The following is a 15732-nucleotide window of genomic DNA, read 5'->3' as shown; positions in this document are numbered from 1 at the left end:
TACTAGAAAAGCTTTGGAAAATTCATGTGTATGCATGTTTATACAGCTATGTGTATGGACATGAGCTCCTTTTCTGCAGAAGTTAAATTAGAGGTTCCTACAAGTAATGATATTTCATTTAAAATGATTTTTTTTAAGATACGCCCAAGTACAGCTGAAATAAAGTCAAACAAATTGAAAAGCTCTTCAATTTCTATCTATTAGGAGATCAAAAGTTCATTTCCAAGCTGCCTGCTCTCTTGGCATCCACAGACAACATTGCAGCAATCAGACATCCCTGCAATTCTCTTCAGTATCCTTCCAATTCATTCGGCACACTGGTAGATTCCATTGATGTAGGGGTGTAGTTAGAGGCTGTGTTAACAACCACTGTCTTCAGTTTAGGCTACCTGTGGATGGAGACTGGCAAAATATATCAGAACTATCCTATCTCAGGAGAGCTTCAGTGAGTTTAGGGACAAAGTCAGAATTATTTGTGGGTGTACACAGAGAAAATCTTACATGTCATCTGCAGTTTATAATTAAGCAAAGGAAATTCTGTAACCATAGGGATATATATTTTTTCAAGTGTATAGATACCGAACAAACGTCCATTTCAAGCTTTGAGCATCTTATCACAAGCTGAAATTCTATGAAAAATATGTGACTGTTTAATTTGTGATTTTTCAATTTGTTCTTGCAAACATCCACAGCAATAAAATGTCCTCCATACTGAATATTTGAATAGTGGTGCATTGCCTCCAGAAAAACAAACAAAAAACCCCCAACAAAAGCAACAAGATATAGGATCATCAATCTGAAATTACTTTTAAGTTTTGCTTTTCTCATAAATAGATTTAAAAAAAGGGGACAGCAGCACCCATAGTAACTGGACCATGTATTAAATAGGAACTTTGGTTTTACAGTAGAAGTGTTGCTATTGCCCTGTGTTCTGTAAGTGGCTCTCCCAAAGAGCTGCCTTACAACTGTGTCTGTTCCCCCATCCCCTGTTGTCAAAATGATAACAAGAAATGCAGCTGAATGACCTGATTTCTTAGGACAAGCTGACCTGTTTCATTGTTCAATCTTTAGCCATAAGCTTCAAGTGCCAGTCTTCTGGGGATCTTTTTGGAAATACATAGAAACCACATTCTGTAGATGCAGTCAATGTAAGGAGATGTTGCTGAATTGCATTGTTGTTAATTTATTCCTAAAGAATAAAGGAATTCTGAGCCTTGTAGAGTTGTATTCAGCATGGGAGGAGATTTTTACAGTTATGAAAAAAATTAAACTGCGACAGATCTGCAGATAGAGATTTCCTCCTTATATTTTTTGGCTCTGTGATACTTATAACTAAAAAATAATGGCAAAACCGAAACAAAGCACTTTAATATGACATGACCTGGAGGCTCAAAGTGAAGAAAATTTCATTTGAAAAAATCTCAAAAAAAAGTTAGTAAATTGGGAAAATTTCATTGACTTAATGAGAAATTAGGCAATGGACTTCCAAAAGATTAATTTTATACAGGGAAATTTTGGATTTTGGATGTCCTTTATCGTAGGAAATTGAAAAGATACCAGAGAAATCATTTGGAAAGCTTAAATGTGTTCCTTTATTGAATATCCTAATTTTTGAATTGCTCTTTCCATCCTTGAATAGCCTGGGTTCTGCTGTCCAAGTACTCCTTATCCTGTCATCTTCGGTATGTGAATGGTGTCTGAAGTTGTTAGAAATGAACATGTATGAAAATATTTCCCTCACATCATGAAACATATTTCTAATCAGTGTGAACCCTGTTTGCCGTAGCAGGAAATGCAGTATTCCTGTTAGCTGCTTGGCACGGGAATACAACAACAGCAGAAAAATTCCGTTTAAAATATGTAAGAAAATAATGACTTTTCTTTTCAAAATCCTGGCCAATACTGAAAAATCATAATACTGCTAATATGACCCCTGGTATTCATGCATAAATAGGAAGTATTCAGGAGCTACTAAAAAATTAATTGATGTGAATAGCTGGAAATACTTTGCTGAAGCTGGTTTTACACTGAAATGTGGCCTTCTACAAACAATGCCCCTTAAGAGCCAAATATTACTATAAAACTTTGATCCATGACTATGAATGCTTTTTAATGATTTTCTACAGAGAATACATTGATTATTATATCTAGTAAGGACTTTGTGTGGCAGGGCTATGGAAAGGAAAAGTAGCATTTAAACCCAACAAATAATATTTTGGTTTTGTGTGCTTTCTCTCTTCAGATTCTTAAATCTGTTGCCTCACAGAGAATTCTGCCTACTCCCTCTAAGAGAGATCTCTGATTTTATAATTTCAGATTTTTGTGTAAATTAATTTTCTTGTTCCTGTCAAAGAGAGATGAGGATGAGGACAATATTGGACTGTATAATCAAATTAAATTCTTGCTATAAGTCATAAATACACATGAAAGAATTTTGTTTCACAACAGATTCACAAGAAGCTACAAAGTTAAACATCAAGTGAATCCCTTTGAGTCAATTACATTTTTTAGTGTTTAAATCTATGCTAATGTTGGTATTCTCAGTCTGTTTTGTACACTTAGATTCATGGTCTGCAAAACCTTTCCTCACACATACAGCTAGGTTAACTCATCTGGAAGGAGAAAAGTCCTTTGATTTTTGGTCTTGAAAAACTTTATTATCACCTTGCATCCAAAGCATTGAAATACAAAATATCAGAAGCATATTTTTAAAATTTCTTTGATGCCATAATCATATAATTTCTGGAGTCTCTTTGCTTCAGTCTCTGTCTTGGATCTGGGCCCAGGTGCTAACTCGTGCCTTTTGGATACTGTTATGTAGACACTGCACTGACAGTTAACACCCCGTACTCAATAATAAAACAAAACTGTGTTTGTGTGGGTTCAAACATCTTTAGCAGAGTGAATGCTTTAACCTGTAGAAGAGCAAAAGCTGAAAACAACACGGGACTGATTTTCATTGTCTCTAAACAGAAATTTTAAAAAATACTGTGATTTTGTTCCACAGAAAGCAGTGGCAATGCTAGCAGGCTGGTGTTTGTGGAGATCTCCTGCCAGAAGTTAATGTACTTACCTGTCCTGTAGTTGCTACGACTACCTGCTGGCAGTGCAGAAATTGCAGTGTAATATGTTACCAAATCAGAACTCTCTAGGTTGTGTTCTCTCACATCCAGGGAATGATGAATTGTCACCCTTCACAATACCACATTGGCTCCTTTAAAAGACTAATTCCCCTCTTAGGTGCATGTTTTACATGTTTTGCAATTGGCTGAACAGTGCAAAAGCTGGCTCTGGATATAAATTCAAAACGTGGAAAGTTGCACTCAGTCAATTAGTAAGCTACATTTTCTTTGCATGCTTTTTTTTTTTTTTTTTTTTTTTTTTTTTTTGGTGAAAATTTAAGAAAGTATGGGAAATGTGGGGGAACAGGTAGCTTATTAGGGTCAGCAGATCCTAAGTCGTTCCTGGCCTGGGTGGAAATAAAAACTACCTGATAGCACCCACTCAGCAGCTTCCAGCATCATACCTACCTGCAAGTAGCACTACTTCCATTGCTCTAAGGCAATTTAAATATTTATATGATAATGATTTCTGTCCGCCATACAAAACCAAGAAATGAGCTCAGGGTGAGTTGCCAAAGTCTGGGAATGGAGAGGAGTGCAGAATGTGAGGCAGTGGGCTGGAGGCAGGGGGGCAGAGACATGAAAGCTTTCAGTGCATCTCCTGAGCAACCCCTGAACTCAGCCAGCACAAAACCCCCACATTTTCATCTTGACACTCTGCTTTGGTAGAAATAGCTGAAAGTGTCTGGTAGATGTGCATGAAAACCAGAATTTTTGCAATAGAACAGAGGGCTAATGCCTTTCTCAGTTCTGAATTTGTTGTGCAACATTTTAGTATTAATAAGTATTTTGGAGAAGAGTTGAAGTACATACAGATCCTGACCCCATAAGTTTCCACAGTGGTTTTTGCAAAATTAAGAATGTTAGCCCAAGTGGAAAAGCTTTACTAAATATGAATGAAACAAAAATAATATGTTTTCAGAAAAGCAGCTATCCTACTTTCAGCATGACTCTTTCATGGTCTGTGTGTAAATATCAAATTTTACTGTCTCTCAGAATTAAGATGGGATAATTCAGAGGCTTTTTTTCCCCAGAGCACACTCTCAGAATCTGAAAGCCTTTAATCTTCTATATAGATAAATCCCTAGATTTTTAATTTTATATTTGTTTTTTTCTTGATGTTTCTGTTACTTTTAAGGAAAGTCTGGATTCACCTGTGCATTCCCAAGGTGTTAACCCAGTTTTTTTCCAAATACTATCATACTACTACATTGAGCTAGTGACTGAGTTTCCTGACTAGGAGTTGTCTCAGTCAACTTGAAATGTGCATTACAAATTAGTAAATGAATGCAAATTCATTCACTGTCAGATGATGTTTCTTGTCAGATTAACTTGCACACCTCCCCAGTTGCAGTGATTCATGAGAGTTGCACCTCTTATGCTTTATTCCTTGGGTTTGTTATTAGTGCTTCTTATGGTTCTGTAACATGTAAGATATCAGTCCCTTGATACCTGAGTCCTGTTCCTTGGTAAGTAGTGAAGGAAATTTTTAATTCAGTGCATTTTCAAGAAAATAATGGTTTAAGCACTGCGCTGACTTCGACTTGTTTTAGAACAGTACTTGACCATGAAAAGGATCACTCCAATCCCACTGGACATGTAAGCATACACTCAAGCTTTACACTTCCCAAGGAGGGAGTACTTACCCAGGCTGAAGGTTGCAAGCACTTCATCCATTTAGGCTCCTACAGAAAACTATCAGCACACCCCAGATTTTAATGAAGTTTTATGAAATTCTTGATGATATCACAATGACAAAAATAATAATGACAAAAGGGTATAATACTATTTTCCAAATAAATTCAGTGTATATTATTTTGTCTCTTCCTATATACTTCCTTAATTTGCTTCTGAGTGACATTTTATCTTTCCCTTTATCACTTGCCTAGACAAATATTTGATGTAAGCAGTAAATTTATCTATTTTATTATATTTCTAGTATATACTGAAAATATAATGGATCCACTCTGAGTTGCCTGCTATCCAGTGGAACAATTAGATATTACATAGTCTAAGCAGATATGAGTCCATAGGTCATTCAGTATTAATCATCTGTATTTTTAGAGGCAACTTGTAACATTTTAAAGCAGCGCACTGCTTTAAGGTGTAAAATTACTCTTTTCTATGTACCTGCTTGACCTCAGTATGTAATGTGATTTCATTTTCTCTCATGTAACTGTCTATGAACTTAGTAATTACTGTATTGCTGTATGAGACTTTGTAGTGTTTAAATTTTCCTGTCTCCATCCCTTTTGTATGCCGAGCTGGGAGTAACAGTAAAGGTCTGAGGGTGGTGATGCAACAGCATTAAACAGGATGGTAAGATATTGGGTCTTGTGGGGATCATCACAAATTCACCTACTCTATTTCTACCTGGATTTCTACATTTTTGTTTTACCTGACATTTCTACCTGGATTTTACTGAGCCTGGGGTTTTTTTTTGAGAACATTTGAGGAATCCATGAACTTGGATTTTAAATTCATCTTCCCCCAAAATTTAAGCCTGACATCTTGGTTCAGGCCTGTTGCTCTTGAAAAGTTAAATCCTGCTTTGGGCTTAAAGGCCGATTCTGATATTTGGAAATACAGAGGCAGTAATAACTTGACAGAGTAGGAAATAGTCTTATTAAGCAGTGTCTTGTTCTAGCAAACCATACTCCAGTGATCTAACGTTAGGCCAGCTGTTAATAATTTTACAAGCAGAGCGTGAAATAGCAGCTTGATACCTGACTAAGGGGGAGCTACAGCACTGCACATGAACATTTAAATGTAGTACCCACACTGAGCAGATATTAATGCTATTTCAAGGAGTGTCAGTGAAGAGTCTTTGATATTGTGATTGGGATACTTGCTATTACATCCATAGTGACAGCTCCAATTGACAGGATTAAAAAGGCAAAATTAAAAAAGGAATTATTTCATGCCCTCAAGTACAGATAAGAATGGTTACATCTCTGCTACGTGTCTTGGCTTGACAGTGGATTTCTTTTCTTCTGGCTTTTCATACCCTGCACAATTCTTAAATTCTCTGTGTCATTTCACTTAGTCTCCACTCTTTATATTCTCTCCCTTCCTGCCACATCTTTTCATTCTCCTTACCCTACCCCTCAAAACCTCCATTGTTTCTAAACCTCTCTTTTGTAACTTTTATGTATTTTATAGTTTAGAATTATTTTTTGTCCTTCTGAGTTCTTTCTGTAGTAGCTTTTCTAACTCTTGCCCCATACTTTAAGGTGTTCATCTATCAGATTATAGTGAGATGGTCCTCACCATCACTTTGGTTCCTGCCACTCACGTCAAGGCTTTTGTGGTGCTTCTTTTGGCCAGACAATAATTCCAGCAGCAGACATTATAGCATGTTGACCTTTCTGATCTTGGATCTTCTTAAGATACTAATAGGTATCAAGATCCCAATGAAGGTCATTTTTAAACTGATGATTATAAAACATGTGATAGAAGATTTGCTTATGATATTAAAAGCCCTAAGACACTGAAATTCCTGTTACAAAAGGAATTTTCATCCTTCCAGTGCTTTGCAGTCATAAATTCAATCCCCACAGATGTCCAAGTTGGATCATCTTTGCCATGAGGAAGAGCTAGAGGGAGTAGTTGTAAGGACATTTCTTGTGAAGAGATCTGACCCTCTGTACCTGACTGCCCCGCTGGTACCAAATGGCCTGAATTTTCTCTAGCTGGTCATGCATCAGTCTGTGGAAAAAGTGTTCAGGATGTATCCTAGGGGATGGACCTTACAGGTAGCTGGCTGTTTGAGTTATTTTCTGTAGGCTGATTAGTTTTATGGTGCTGGTATTTGATTTAATTTAATTGTAGTTATTGGGTAATTAATTTTGCTGGAGGGATTAGTGGATCCCTGAAGAGACATTTATTTTTTTATACCACAATAGACTATTTTACATTTCTTATTGTTTATATTTGCAAGGAAATCAGTAAACTAATTTTATTACAAATGTAAACAAATAATTGATAATTATTAGTTAATAAACAATTATTAAAAATTAAATATAGTTAATGATTTTTACATTTCTGTGGGTTTATACTCTAAAGATTAAAATAAATTTGAAAAATCTGTGCATGACTTCATAGCTGGTAATATGTAATTACCTTTGTGGCTCAGTTTTTGGCTGAATTTTTATAAAACATGCAGATTGAAATTGGTGTTGTGTCAGACAACATCAATGATTTTTTCAGATTAGCCAAAACTTTATGAGTGTTTATATCATTATATAAGCAGGATGGTATAAATTTTAAAATAATAATCTCTCCTGTATTTTTGGCATGCAAGCATCAGGTTAAAATGATTCACATGACAAAAATTAGGGAATGAAAATACACTTACGAAGCATAACATAATTTTTTGAATATTCATCAAATAGTTCAAATCTAGTGTAGAAAGAAGAATTCCATATTTTTACTGGTTTTTTTCTTTATTAAGGTGGGAATTCTTTCAGACTACATTATAAAACAAAGATGATTTCTGCCCAATCTGTAGATGGAGTAATGGGGGGGGCGGGGTTTCAGTGCACAATGACATTTGACCTTGCCATAATTGCTTGCAATTGCTATTGGAAGTTTGACCAACAGGTCAGGTCCTATAATATCCCACTTCCTTATTCATGAATAAAGCAAAAGGTAAAATATGTAAAACGGGGACAGCTTTTGCATATGTGACCTGAAGTCAGATATGAAACTAGTCACAAAATAATTACCCCTTGATGTAATAAAATATATAATGTTCTGCTTAAAGCTTGGCACATTTTCTAACCAAATATGGTTTCATGTGGAAAAAATGAGAAAATGTGAGTTGAGATCAAATTTTTGTTCTAAAGAGTTGGAGAAATTTTCTAAAGTGTTTCAAAACTTTAAAGTACTTGAAACCGTGGTTAAATATCTTGAAATTAATCAAACATTTCAACAGATCCAAGGTTAATTTTTATCAAATGTACCACATTACGTGGGGAAAAAAATCCAGGCATTTGGATGGGATTTTGGATTTGATGGAACTAAATTTTATGCCCAAACATGTTAGCTAGTATTTAAAAAATACTCTTTTATAGTATATGTTATAAATATAAATTTAGTTTTAAAACATTTTATGAGGCAAGAAATTCTAGGTAATAAATTTTAAATATCACCAATAAGTTCAGCCATTTGCTAATGGCCAGGGAAGATGGTCACAGAACTCTTACCATATAAAGGGTATCAACTTTCTCTCTCATCTTTCTTCCAGTTCACATCAGTGTAAAAGCTAAACAATAGAAAACGAGAGGAAAACACGTCTACTGACTCCCCAGAAACTGTGACATAATTCAGTTCCTGTATTGCATTCTATGAGTCCCAGTCTCCAGAAGCATTGACACCTTGGTGAATTTAGGAGGGTACCAGTGTGTGAGGAGGTCTCCTTGCACTGTGCTGTGCAAAGCAGCTACCAGGAATCAATGCTGTGTCATTGCCGCATGTCCGTGCCTGCCTGTACGCAATCCACATGGAATCTCTCTACTTCTCTGTCATCTTAGGAGGAGCACTAGGGTAGAATTGAGATAGTTCCAGCTGCCCTTTGCCGTCTAATTACAGTCTTCTACTCAAATACATTTCTGCATTAGTATGAAGGAATTTACACCGTGTCAGCTTTCCTGCAACTGTAGAGTGATTTTTAGTGCTCAGGGCTTTCGTTCCAGCATCTTATTAACTCAGATTTAGCAGGAAATGTGAAACAGTAGAGCTGTCCCCAGGAACCAGCTTGTCCCCAGCTTGTGAGCTGAACTAACCATGTGCATACCTAGTGACTGAATGAAATTAGCTGGATTGCAGTAGAGAGAATGGGCTGCAAAGATCTTGAGTTGACAAAGGGGTTTGTGAGGAAACATAATTTTTTTACAGAAGGTTTACTATGATATATTGGTCTCCACTAGGTTTCAACTTTTTTTCAGTTGAAATTTTTCTAAATGCAATTTGAATAGACCTTTTTCTTCATATATTTTTATTTTATTAAATTATGTTTTTTCAGTTCATGATTTGGTTTGGTGTGGGTTTTGGAGAGATCTTTTTAGATACTGTATTCTTTATGTTAGCCTCACTTTGGGAAAATGTTTCTGCATCACAGACCTGCTCATTTTCAAGCATTAGCTCTGCTGCATGTCTGTGTTTTACTTTATGCATTATTAAAGATTTCAGTTCAAGAGCAAATGTAATTGGCTTATTTGTGCCAAGTCTTCTCTGATTCCTTTAGTTTTATTTATACTCACTTCCTATTCCCAAGCATACCTATTCTCTTCTACACAAATATTCTCCATTTTGGAAGTAAGAAAATACCACTTCTGGGTACAGCAATGAATTAAGTCTATGGGAACTTAGTTTATACATTAATATGTAAGAGAGAGATTTTAATTCCCTTTTATTATTTCCCTATGGCACACAGCTTACTCTGCATGGTGGAAATGCTGGGAATACTTTGGAAATGATGGATCAAATAAGCCTGCTTGTCACCTGTTGGTGTATACATATGACCAAGACTGCATCTGCAAATAGTTAGGTGCAAGCACAAACACCAGCTTTGGCATGACAAAAGAGCTAGAATGCTGCTCCAATACCAATTATCATGGAATGGTTTGTGTCACAAGGGGCCTTCACAGTCATATAGTTCTGACCCTCCTGCTATGGGCAGGGACATTTTCCAACCTGCCCTTGAACACTTCCAGTGATGGGGCATCTGCGACTTCTCTGGGCAACCTGTTCCAGTGCCTCACCACTTTCATGGTGAAGATCTTCCCAATATGTAGTCTAAATGTGCCCTCTGCCAGTTTAAATGCATTCCCCCTTGTCCTGTCACTACATGATCTTGCCAAAAGTTCCTTTTCAACCTTTCTGTAGGCCCCCTTTAGTGCTATAAGATCTTCCTGGAGCCTTCTCTTTCCAGATCTGAGTAGCCTAAGCTCTCTCTATCTTCACAGGAGAGATGCTGCAACCCTCTGATCATCTTTGTGACCTCCTCTGGACTCACTCCAACAGGTCTGTGTGCTTCTTATGTTGGGAACCGCAGAGCTGATGCAGTGCTCCAGGTGGGATCTCATGAGAGTGGAGTAGATGGGGGGAATCCCCTCCCTCACCCTGCCGGCCACACAGCTTTTGATGCAGCCCAGGATATGATTGGCTTCCTGGGCTGCAAGTGAAAACTGCCAGTTCATCTCCAGCCTCTCCACCAGTACCCCAAGTCCTCCTCAGCAGGGCTTCTCCCACTGCCTAGCCTGTGCTCAGGATTGCTCCAGCCCAGGTGCAGGACCTTGCACTCAGGCTCAGTGAACTTCATGAGGTTTGCACGGGCCCATTGCTTCAGCCTGGGTCCCTCTGGAAGGTATCCCATCCCTCAGGTGTGCCAACTGCACCACTCAGCCTGGTGTTGTACTCAAGCTTCCTCACTCTGAGTGTGACAATCCAGCCAATTCCTTATCTCTCGAGTAGTCCATCCATGAAATCCATGTCTCTCCAATGTGGAAACAAGGATGTCAGGCAGTGTACTGTCAAATACCTTGTACAAGTCCAGGTACATATCGATCACTCTTCTATCATCCACCACGACTCTAGCCCAGTCATAAAAGGCCACAAAATTTGTGAGGTAGAATTTGCTCTTAGTGAAGCCATGCTGACTTTCATCAATGACCTCCTTACTTAATGTGTGCCTTAGCATGGTTTCCAGGCATAAACTATGACATGCACTATGACTTTTCCAGGCAGTGAGGTGAGACTGAGAGCTGCTGGCCTATAGCCCCTTATCTGTGTTGTCTGTGATAATTTTACAGTACAAAGTCTTATCTGAAGACTCAGGCTATTTACCTGTATGGATGTAACTTGTAACTATGTTGTAAATAACATTAGAAGTAGTGTTATCACAACAGAGGCAGGAGGGCCAGTGGTAATTCTCCAAATTCCAAATTTGTGATGTTTGGCCACAAATCTTAATGAAAGAACTACAAAGATTTCTCACATGTTTGTCTTTTTTTTCCCAGTTGATAAATTGTCTGTCAACTGGATGTGTTTCAACAAATTTGTTGATTGCAATTACTCAGCAAATGTTTGTTGTTAGGATACTTCAGGCAGTGAACTGCTGACAATGTGTTTTCTGTCAGTGGCCCTTTGAGTGCTTGCTATTCATTGTTTATATTTGCAATTTGAATTGTATTGACTGCACACACAATCCCCTGATTGAATAGAGTTGTTCATAAGAGCAGGTTTCCACACTGGCTCTTTCAAATTTCATCTTTCGTGAAAATATTGTTAACTTCATTCACAGCTGTCATTCTCTTTAAACTGAAGCAACTTGGCTGAAGTTCGCACAGAAGTGAATTCTAAACTAAACATATTTAACTACAGCTTACCTCCCTATAGCCAAGGGTTTTGTTTGCTCAGCTCTTCAGTAATGGGAACAAGCAGTTCCTATGAAATTTGTGTGAATTTCGTGTCTTTCTCTGAAGAGGTTAATATGTCATATCACATTTTTATTAACCAAAGGATGTTTATATTAGTTTTGATGAAATGTAGAGTTTGATAATGGACTGTTCTGATTTGGAGTGTCTATTTTTGTTCAGATTAAGACTTTCTACCTGTTTAAAGTAGGAATATGGAAATCAAGCACTGAACACTACAGTCAGAGTAGGTAGAATGCACATGCTAAATGGCAATTTAAATATTTGCAGTATGAATGTACTTATTTTTTACCAAACATATAGGGGCTTTTTTTACCAAACCTTGAGTTCTCAATGACTTGTGGGTAATGAGTTCAAAAATGGTTTAAATTCATTGAACTAAGCTGCTTTTTGGAAAATAATAATTTTATTTTAAAGCAAGTAGCACTGATTACTGTTGCAATATAAGTAAGCAAATTATTCTTCTAGAATTTACACAAAACAGTTCAATTTTGAGAAAACCAGGCTTTCAAATATAAAGAATACTGTGTACCAAAATTTGTGCAAATTTTTTGGAATATCCTTATAAGACTTACCATTAAGTGGGTTTTATTAAAATTGATTTTGCTATTTGAGCTCTCAAATTTGAATAGTCAATCCACATTCTTGATGTCTCTCATTGCAAAGAGAGATAGAAATGTGCTCAGATTTCAGTGTAAAATGAGGTTCCCATGTAACTGCTTAATATCAGATGTTGTGAATTGATGGAGCTGAACACCCTGTGTACCACTTGTGAGGTCCACTTCAAACATACCTTGGGAAGAGGAGGCTGAAAACTTTCTATAGAAAACTTTTCACAGCAACCTCTTTTAATGCTTTTATCAGGGTTTCAACTGATAAATATCTAAAAGCATTCTGTATTCTTTCCGGTTTCTTCTTTCCTCACTGGAGAGACCCATAGTTCTTTCTGTCCCATAACTAATAATTAAATGGAAATATAATATTTCCCATTTCCTCAATTTTCCAAATGTATCTTCCTTTATTTTTGTTCTCAAGTCATCAAGAATTAACATTCTTCACACAAAACAATGAACCCTAGAAAGCCTCTGATCTGGATAGAAAATAAGAGGAATTTGGACATAGAGATAGGGTCTGCCATAAAGAAAAAAATGTTGGTTGGTTTTGGCTTTTTCTTTTATTAAACCGAAGTTAATTTTTCTAGTATCTTATGTTTATTTTTATTACAGAGATTTTTTGAAAAATACCATGTGTATAATTCTGCATCTTGTCAGTAAATAGCCTTATCAACTAATTGATAAGAGAGCTGTAATCCTAAATTTACAAACATATTTATTAAATTTCCCACCTTTTTGGCTGGCAGATAAATGTGTTAAGTAAAGAAAATGCAGTATTGAGTGATGTCCTGTATCTGTAGAGGATATTAGAAATCGATAGCAAAACAGACTGAAAATTAAGTAATGTGGTTAAGCACAGCTGAATGTTGCCATTTTAAAAGCTGATTAGAAATAAATATGCCAATTGCTATGGATCCCATGTCTGTTATAAAAGGTGTTTGTTCGGTTTGTCTGTGAGAACGAGCCTGGCTGCAGAGCTGTAGAGTGTGTTGAGCATGGCTTGCCAAGAGGGACAAAAGAGTGCACCACCAGAAGCTGGAGTAAGGTGCTGCAATAAGATACTATGCAAACTCAGAGAAACAACATTAAAAGAGGTTAAGAAAGTCAAGTTCCCCAATATGCAGATCAACTGGGCTAAAGATGAATAAGGAAACACTACTAAGATGTAAAGTGGATGACCAGATAGGATTGTTTGATTCTGCTGAAAAGATAGTTAAACTACTAACACAAGGTGATAGCCGACAAAGAAATGTGGTGACCATTGTGGTCAGTCCAACGCAGTTTTGTTTGAAGTCTATAATTACAATAAACTCCCAGCAAGATTTGCAAAATTGAACTTGAATAGGAGCAACTTCTGTTTGACACAGAAAACACTTCCTAACTGGCAAGAGTTTGGCATACACATAACAAGTCATGATAAAGGTTGGATTAGGTTGTGGGGTTTTTGGTTTTTTGTTTATTTGCTTAGGGATTTTTTCCTTAAAGGCTCTCTTGTCTAAAATTTACAAACACAACAATCTTTTTTATGCCAGGAATCCTTCTGCAGTCAGTAGAATTATTTATGATTAAAAAAAACTATTCAGAGTAGAAAGAAGAATTAATCTGATCCACCAGGTACAGCTAATAGTTAAAATAAGCACTTTCTCTGACAGTGATTTCAAATAACTAGATGTTTATTTTTATTAGGATTACCATCTTGCTTAAAGAACTGAACACTTCTTTTTTGTTGGCCTCACTGCCAGAAGTTTACTTTCAGGGAGTGCATGCCCTCCCTCATTCTTTCCTGCTGGAAGAACAGGAGTATCAGATTAAGCCCTACTGTGATTTACCAATGTGAAATAGGCAAGAGAAGAGATTCTTGCTCTTTTGCAGCTCCTGTTTACATCGGTGACAATGAACAAGAGAGATAAAATGTCAATATGCCCTTAAGGAAATTTGTCCTGATTTCTATTGCATAATGATTAATTTAATTCTCTGCATGAGTCTAAATACACTGGAGTTAAATGAAAAGACCAGTCCTGGAAATGTGCTGAGACACCAATATTATTGTGGTAATACTAATTTTGCCATCTTTTTCTAGTTTGTCTAGAAGTTTTCTAGGACTTTGAAACTTACTTACCCAGATTAAGGTCTTGATGAGAAGCAGGATCATAGATATGGAGGGTTTATCTCACACTCCTACATCTCAGACATAATCCAGTTCTAATATGAATATCTGTGTCTCTGTCTGAATTTCCACTGAGTCATACATTAATTTTTGTAGCTGTTTTTCATCCATGTCATACCTCTGGAATGGTAAAATACCTATTTTGAGTCAATCCCTTAAACTGCAATAAACTGATGTACTCCACTGCAATAGGACTGTTTCCCATTGGCATTTTGACTACATATTTCTCCTGACTAGAAGCAAAAAGTAAAAGGAAAGAACGCTAATTTTGCTTTATAAAGCATCTCGAATTTTCAAATTTTTATTTAGTTCTTCTACTTCACTATCTTTCCTATGCTTAAAAAAACTGGACCCTCACAATCTATGAGCAGCAATAAAACCTTTGAGAAATGCTTCTAATAAAAGAACAGTAGCCTGTGAAATGTGCTGCTGTGGTGTGCAGTAAGTATAGTGGTTCACCTTGAACACTTCTTCTATTGAATACTTTGGGGCAAGGAGTCTGATTGTGTGTAAAAGCTTCTCATGTGTGGTATGGAGACCTTGTGTGCTCCTTCCTTCCTGCCCTTTTCCTCCTCCTCTTTTTATTCAAGGATGCAGCTGCCAGACACAGAGCCATGCTCCCGTACAGCCTTCCCAGGAGGCCTTGTGAAATCAAGTTGCTCGCTGTGTGCCAGCATGGCTTTTGTTCCTTCGAAGGCAGAGCTAGGAGCCTGCTTCCTCTGCCAAGAATGCAGACAGGCTACATTGAAAAAAACAACAAAAAAATCCCTCAATTTTATTCACTTCACTGTTTCATCTTTTTAAGTAGCTGGCATCTGCAGCTGGTTGTGGCAGGGAAAACCTACAAACATCGCACTTGATGTTAATAAATGTGTTTGCCATTAAGTGGCTGTTGTAATGCTTTGCTTGTTTGCCTTTCTGTGTGCACTTTCATCCTTCACTGTAACACTACTGCTGCCTTGTAATTTGTCTCAGACATTTACATTGCTGGTTGCAGGTATACAAACCTCTTAGATCAAGTAACTGCTCAGACACTTGATAAAAGGATCCGTTTAGCGTCTCCTATTCTGTCTGCCAAATCCAAGCATAGCCTTGATGCATGGAATACAAACTGCCTTATAGTCACAGACCACATTTCACTTCTCCTTGACTCCTGACTGCATGGTACAAACCATTAAGGAGTTTATGTGAGATCTTTAGTGCAGCCGCTGATTTTAGCAGAGTCTAACAATGTCTCCTGTGACAGCTTTCTATCTCTCCAGAACAGCTGGAGCAGCTATTCCTAGAATCCTCTGAGTGAAGTCCATATTTCAAATAACTGAAAGAGGATCATATAACAGCACTCTCGGTGGGATGGCAGCCATTATCTCCTCTGGAGCATGCCTGCTGTA

The sequence above is a fragment of the Corvus brachyrhynchos genome, unplaced genomic scaffold (genome assembly GCF_000691975.1).
Source record: "Corvus brachyrhynchos isolate BGI_N302 unplaced genomic scaffold, ASM69197v1 scaffold279, whole genome shotgun sequence".
Lineage (NCBI taxonomy): Eukaryota > Metazoa > Chordata > Aves > Passeriformes > Corvidae > Corvus > Corvus brachyrhynchos.
This window is presented reverse-complemented; position numbering follows the sequence as displayed.